At 35.0% G+C, this 7430-nt stretch overlaps 1 non-coding gene across 1 annotated transcript; it reads right to left on the reverse strand.

The window, feature by feature from the left end:
* Positions 1–2073: 2073 nt before the first annotated feature.
* On the reverse strand, positions 2074–2202 carry LOC114905408. The gene has a single exon (XR_003796234.1). It is a non-coding gene; the product is annotated as a small nucleolar RNA SNORA3/SNORA45 family (small nucleolar RNA).
* Positions 2203–7430: the final 5228 nt, after the last annotated feature.

The raw sequence follows: 7430 nt of genomic DNA on the forward strand, positions 1-7430 counted from the left end.
ATGCCATTGGTGATTTGATAGAGATTGCATTGAATCTGTGGATCACTTTGGGTAGTATAGTCATTTTGACAATATTGATTTTTCCAACCCAAGAACATGGTATATCTCCATTTCTTTGTGTCATTTTTTCTTTCTTTCATCAGCATCTTATAGTTTTCTCAGTTCAGATCTTTTGCCTACTTAGGTAGGTTTATTCCTAGGTGTTTTATTCTTTGAAGTGAAGTTAAATAGGATTGTTTCTGTAATGTCTTTTAGTGATTTTTCATTGTTAGTGTATAGGAATGCAAGAGATTTCTATGTATTAATTTTGTATCCTGAAACTTTACTGAATTCATGATGAGATCTAGCTTTTTTTGGTAACATCTTTAGGATTTTCTATGTATAGTAGCATGTCACATGCAAAGAGTGAGTTTTACTTCTTCTTTTGCAATTTGGATTCGTTTAATTTCTGTTTCTTCTCTGATTGCCATGGGTATGACTTCCAAAACTATGTTGAATAAAAGTGACAAGAGAGGACATCCTTTCTTGTTCCTGACCTTAGAGGAAATGCTTTCAGTTTTTCACCATTGAGAATGATGTTTGTTGTGGGTTTGTCATATATGGCCTTTATTATATTGAGATAGGTTCCCTCTATGCTCACTTTCTAAAGAGTTTTTTTTTTTATCATAAATGGGTGTTGAATTTTATCAAAAGCATTTTTTGCATCTATTGAGATGATCATATGGTTTTTATTCTTCTATTTGTTGATGTAGTGTATCACATTAACTGACTTGATTTTATTGAAGAATCCTTGCCTCCCTGGGGTGAATCCTACTTGATCATGGTGTATTATCCTTTTAATGTGTCGTTGGATTCTGTTCTCTAGTATTTTGTGGAGGATTTTTACGTTTACATTCACTAGTAACATTGGCCTGTAATTTTCTTTTTTGTGTGATATCTTTGTCTGGCTTTGGTATCAGGGTGATGGTAGCCTCATTGAATGTCTTTGGAAATGTTTCTTCCTCTGCAATTTTTTTGGAAGAGTTTGAGAAGGGTAGGTGTTATCTCTTCTCTAACTGTTTGATAGAATTCACCTTTGAAGCCATCTGGTCCTGGACTTTTTTTTCTTGGAATTTGAAAAATCACAGATTAAAATCAGTACTTGTAATTGGTCTGTTCATAGTTTCTATTTTTTCCTGCCTCAGTGTTGGGAGATTGTACCTTTCTATGAATTTGTCCATTTCTTCTTGGTTGTCCATTTTATATATAGTTGCTTGTAGCAGTCTCTATGGTCCTTTTTGTTTCTGTGGTGTCCATTGTCACTCCTTTTTTATTCTAATTTTATTGACTTAGGCCCTCTCCCTTTTTTTTTTTCTTGATGAGTCTGGCTAAAGGTTTATCAATTTTGTTTATCTTTTCAAAGGACCAGCTTTTAGTTTCATTCATCTTTTCTACTGTTTTCTTAGTCTGTATTTTATTTATTTCTCTTCTGAGTTTTATGATGTCTCTCCTCCTGCTAACTTTGGGTTTGTTTGTTCTTCTTTCTCTCATTGCTTTAGGCATAAAGTTAGGTTTTTTATTTGAATTTTTTCTTGTTTCCTGAGGTAAGCTTGTATCACCATAAACTTTTCTGGTAGAATTGCTTTTGTTGTGTCCCATAGAATTTAGATCATCGTGTTTTCATTTTTATTTGTCTCTAGTCATTTTTTGATTTCCTTTTTAAGTTCTTCCATGATCCATTGGATGTTTAGTAGCATATTGTTTGGCCTCCACATGTTTTCTGTGTTTTTTTTTTCTAGTCAATTTCTAATCTTATAGTGTTGCAGTCAGAAAAGATGTTTCATATGATTTCAATTTTAAATTTACATAAGCTTGCTTTGTGGTCAGGCATGTAATCTATACTGGAGAATGTTTCATGTGCAGTTGAAAAGAATATGTATTCTTTTGCTTTCAGATGGAATGCTCTGTAAATATCAATTAATTCCATGTGGTCTAATATGTCATTTAAGGCCTGTGGTTTCTTATGGATTTTCTGTCTGGATGGTAAGTGAGGTGTTAATATCCCCCATTGTTATTTATTTTTTTCCAGGGAGGGCATGTTTCCCATTGGGTCACTCCTGGGGGTACTGATTGCCCTCACCAATGAATTAAGCCCCACAGATTCTCTCTGAGCACACTAGCACACCAGGACAAGATCTGTCAGAATGTGACTCTAGTCTCAGGCTCACTATTATTGTGTTGCTATCAATTTCTCCTTTTATGGCTCTTAACATGTGCCTTATATATTGAGGTGTTTCTATGCTGGGTGCATATATATTTACAAGTGTTATACCTTCTTCATGGATTGATCCCTTGATCCTTATGTAGTGTCCTTACTTATCTCTTGTAACAGCCTTTATTTTAAAGTCTATTTTGTCTGATATGAGTACTGCTACTCCAGCTTTCTTTTGATTTCCATTTGGGTGGAATAACTTTTTCCATCCCCTAACTTCAGTCTGTATATGTCTTTACATCTGATGTGGGTCTTTTGCAGACAGCATATATAAGGGTATTGTTTTTGTATCCATTCAGCCAGTCTGTGTCTTTTGGTTGGAACATTTAATCTGTTTACATTTAAGGGAATTTTTGATATGTATGTCCATGTCATTATTTTGTTTACTGCTTTGGTTCATTTTTGTAGGTCTTATTTTCTTCTTTTCCTCTTTTGTTCTCTTCCCTTGTGATTTGATGACTATCTTTACTGTTGTGTTTGAATACCTTTTTCTTTTTCATGTGTATACCTATTTTACATTTTTCTTTTTGCTATTACCATGGGGATTTAATATAGCTGTCTATACATATACAAATGATTGTTTTAACTTGATGATCTCTTAATTTCCAATGCATTTCAAATATCCTACATTTGTACTCTCTTTCTCTCACAGTTTCTGGTTTGGATATCATATTCATGTGTGCATGCTTTCCTACATTTAATGTATGTTTTCCTTTACTGGTGAGCTTTCCTATTTTGTCATTTTCTTGTTTCTAGTTGTGGCCTTTCTTTTCAGCTTAGAGAAGTTCTTTTAGTATTTGTTGTAAAGCTGGTTTGGTGGAGCTGAATTCTTTTAACATTTGCTTGCCTATAAACCTTTTGATTTCTTCATCAAATCTTAATGAGAGCATTGCTGGGTAGAGTAATCTTTGTTGTAGGTTTTCCCCTTTCATCACTTTAAATATATCATGCCCCTCCCTTCAGGCCTGCAGATTTTCTGCTGAAAAATCAGCTGATAACCTTATGGGGATTTCCTTGTATGTTATTTATTGCTTTTCTCTTGTTGCTTTTAATATTTTCTGTTTATCTTAATTTTTGACAATTTGATTACTATGTGTCTCAGCATGTTCTTCCTTGGGTTAAGCCTGTATAGGACACTCTGGGCTTCCTGGACTTGGGTGACTGTTTCCTTTCCCATATTAGGGAATTTTTAGCTATTATCTCTTCAAATATTTTCTCAGGCCCTTTCTCTCTCTCTTCTCCTTCTGCAATCCCTATAATGCAAATGTTGGTGCATTTGATATTGTCCTAGTGTTCTTGTAAACTGTCCTCATTTCTTTTCATTCTTTTTCCTTTTTTCTGTTCTTTGGCAGTGATTTCCACCATTCTGTCTTCCAACTCACTTATCCTTTCTTCTGCCTGTTATTCTGCTATTGATTCCTTCTAGTGTATTTTTCATTTCAGTTATTGTATTTTTCTACTGTGTTTGTTCTTTATATTTTCTAACTCTTTGTTAAAAACTTTTTAACTTCTCACTCTGTGCATCCATTGTTTTCCCAAGTTCTTGGATCATCTTTATGGTCATTACTCTGAACTCTTTCTCAGGTAGATTGCTTATCTCCACTTCACTTAGTTGTTCTTTTGGGGTTTTATCTTGTTCTTTTGTCTGGAAAATATTCCTTTGCTGTCTAATTTTGTTTAAATTTCTATTTGTATTTTTATGTACATAGTAGCTTAGTTATGATTCTCGACCTTATAAAAGTGGCCCTCTGTAAGGGATATCCTATGTGTCTTAGCAGTACACTCCCCTCTCATCACTGAAGGGCCAGGATCCAGATGGTACTGATGGAGATTCTGTCCTGTGTTTGCAGACTCAGATTCACAGTGTGCTGAATTGTAGTTTCCTAACTTCTGGAGTCTGTTCCCTGATGGGTAAGGCTGGTCTAGAGGTTTGTACATTCTTCCTGATGAAAGGGACTGGTGTCTGCCTGCTGGTTGGTGGAGCTGCATCTTGGCCATCTAGTGGGAAGGATCTTGTCAAGGGGTGTGTCTAGAGGTAGCTGTGGACTCAGGAAGTTTTAAGCAGCCTCTCTGATGATCAGTGGGGCTTTGTTCTCACCCTGTTGATTATGCAGTCTGAGGTGTCTCAGCACTGTAGCCTACAGGCCTTTTGGTGGGACCAGGTCTTGGTGCCAACATGTGGACCTGTAGGAGATCTCATGCTGATGGACACTACCTGATACTTCCATCATCATTATTTCCATCAGCAGAGTGATGAACAGCTGCCTCCCACCCTCCCAGGAGACTCTCCAAGACCAGCAGGTAAGTCTGGCCCAGACTCCTATGAAATCACTGCTTTTGTCCTATGTCCCTGTGTGCATGAGACATGGTGTACACCCTCCAAGGGTGGAGTCTCTGTTTCCTCCAGTCTGTAGAACTCTTGCAATTAAGCCCCAGTGGCCTTCAAAGCCAAATGTTTTGTGAGCATCTCCTCCTGATGTCAGACCCCCAGCCTGGGGACCCTGACATGGGCCTAAGAACCCTCACTCCTGTGGGAGAACTTCTGCAATATATTTATTCTCCAGTTTGTTGGTTGCCTACCTGGGGGGTATAGGATTTGATTATAGTGGGACTGTGTCCCTTCTACTCTCTTGTGGTTTCTTCTTTATGCCTTTGGATGTAGAATATCTTTTTTGGTAGCTTCCAGTGCTTTTTATAGATGGTTGTTCAGCAGAAAATTGTGACTTTGTTGTGCTCTTGAGATTAGGTGAGCTCAAGGTCCTTCTACTCCACCATCTTGTCCCACCTCTTTATTGTCTTTATAGCATTTATTGTTATTTCAGAAGCTAAAGTGAGAACTTCTGGTTTCCAGTCTAGGTAGAAACTCCCTTTACAGTTTACCTTTCTTCAAGTGGCCTTGTTTATCACACAGCTTTTAAGTTACTCTTGGAGGTGGACTAGATTCTCACAGTGAATAGCAGAGATAAATCCTCTTTTGCTTCTGTTAGGAGGAGAGAAACAGGAACCATTCTGAAATCAATCATGTGTTTTTTTGTCTTTCCTTTAGTAAATGTGTTTTATCACATAGATTGATTTATGTGTATTGAGTGAAACTTGTGTCACTGGAATGAATCCAACTTGATCATGGTGTGTAATCTTTTTTGTGCATTGTTAGATTTGATTTACTAATAGTTTGTTGATGATTTTGTTTCTATATTCATCAAAGGTCTTGGTCTGTAACTTTTTATTCTGTATTTTCTTTGTCTGAGTTTGGTATCAGAGAAATGGTGGCTTCATAGAATAACTTTTGGGGTGTTCCCTCTTCTTCAATTTCTGGAAGAGTTTGAAAAGTATAGGTATATGTTATTCTTTTTATGTTTGGTAGAATTCTCCAGTGAAGCCATGGGGTCCTGGAATTTTGTTTGCAGGGAGTTTCTTTTTATTTTCTCCATAGATTTTATTTCACTTCAAGTGATTAGTCTGTTCATATTGTCGTTCTTTTTGACTCAGTCTGGGCAGGCTGCATGTTTCTAGAAGTTTGTCCATTTTTTCTAGGTTATCCAATTTTTTGGCATATAACTATTCATAGTATTCTCTTTATGATTTTTTTATTTCTGTGGTATCAGTTGTTATTTCTCCTCTTTCATCTTTTAAAAATTTTATTTATTTGGGTCCTCTCTGCTTTCTTCTTGGTGAGCCTGGATAAAGGTTTATCAACTTTGTTCAACTTTTCAAAAAAACAACTATTTACTTTGCTCTTCTTTTCTATCATTTTCTTATTAAATATCTATTTTATTTATTTCTTCTCTGATCTTTATTATTTCTTTCCTTTTGCTGAATATGGGTTTTGTTTGTTATTCTTTTTCTAATTCTTTTAAATGTTAGGTTAAATTGTTTATTTGAGATTGTTTTTTTCTTGTAGAAGGCCTGTATTGCTATGAACTTCTCTCTTAGAACAGCTTTGGCTGCCTCCTATAGATCTTGTGTGGTTGTGTTTTCATTGTTATTTCTCTTGAGGTATTTTCTAATTTCTTCTTTAGTTTCATCATTGACCCATTGTTTTTCTTAGTAGCACCTTGTTTAGTCTCCATGTGCATATTATTTTCCCATTTTTCTTTCTGTGGTTAATATTTAGTTTCATACCATTGTCATCAGAAAAGATGCTTGAATTAATTTCTATACTCTTAAAAATTTTGAGAATTTTTTGTGACCTAGTATGTGGTTTATCCTAGAGAATGTTCCATTTGAACTTGAAAAGAGTGTGTACTCTGTGTTTTTGTGGGTTTTTTTTTTTTTTGACATAGTGTTCTGTATGTATCAGTTAAGCTTGTCTGGTGGTCTAGTGTTTCATTTAGGACGTTTATTGCCTTATTGATTTTCTGTCTGAATGATCTGTCCCTTGATGTCTGTCCATTGATGTCAGTGTGGTGTTAATATTTTCTACTATTATTATATCCCTGTCAATTTCTCCCTTTATGTCTGTGAGTATTTGTCTTATATATTAGGGGCTCCTATATTGGGTGCATATATGCTAACAATTGTAATATCCTCTTTTTGTATTGATCCCTTATCAATATGTAATATTCTTGTGTTCTACTATAGCCTTTGTTTTAAAGCCTATTTTGTCTGAGTATTGCTACCCCTGCTTTCTTGTCATTTCTCTTTATATGAAATATCTTTTTCCATTCTCTCACTTTCAATCTGTGTGTTTCTTTCACTCTGTTGTGAGTCTCTTGTAGGCAGCATATTGAAGGATTTTTTTTTTAACTCAATCCATTCCCTATGTCTTTTGATTGGAGCATTTATCCCATTAACAATTAAAGTAGTTATTGATAGGTATGTACTTATTGCCATTTCAAACCTTAGTTTCCAGTTGTTTTTGTAGTGTCCTTTGTTCATTTCTTTTTCTTCTTGTTTTTCCTTTTGTGAATTGATGATTTTATTTTGTAGTATGTTTAAGTTTCTTTCTTTTGGGGTTTTGTAAATCTATTCTATGTTTTTGATTTGTGTTTACCATGGAGTTCAAATATTTTAACCCTTAACTATATCTACTGGCTTTAAACTTATTTTCATACAAGTTCATACAAATTCTAAAAGATCTACAATTTAATACTTCTCTTCCACAAATTTTGTGATTTTGTTGTCCTATTTTACATCTTCATGTTTATCCTTTTGCTGTTTATTGTAGTTATAAACTTTT

The sequence above is a fragment of the Monodon monoceros genome, unplaced genomic scaffold, assembly GCF_005190385.1.
Source record: "Monodon monoceros isolate NGI ecotype Baffin Bay Population unplaced genomic scaffold, NGI_Narwhal_1 Super_Scaffold_21, whole genome shotgun sequence".
Lineage (NCBI taxonomy): Eukaryota > Metazoa > Chordata > Mammalia > Artiodactyla > Monodontidae > Monodon > Monodon monoceros.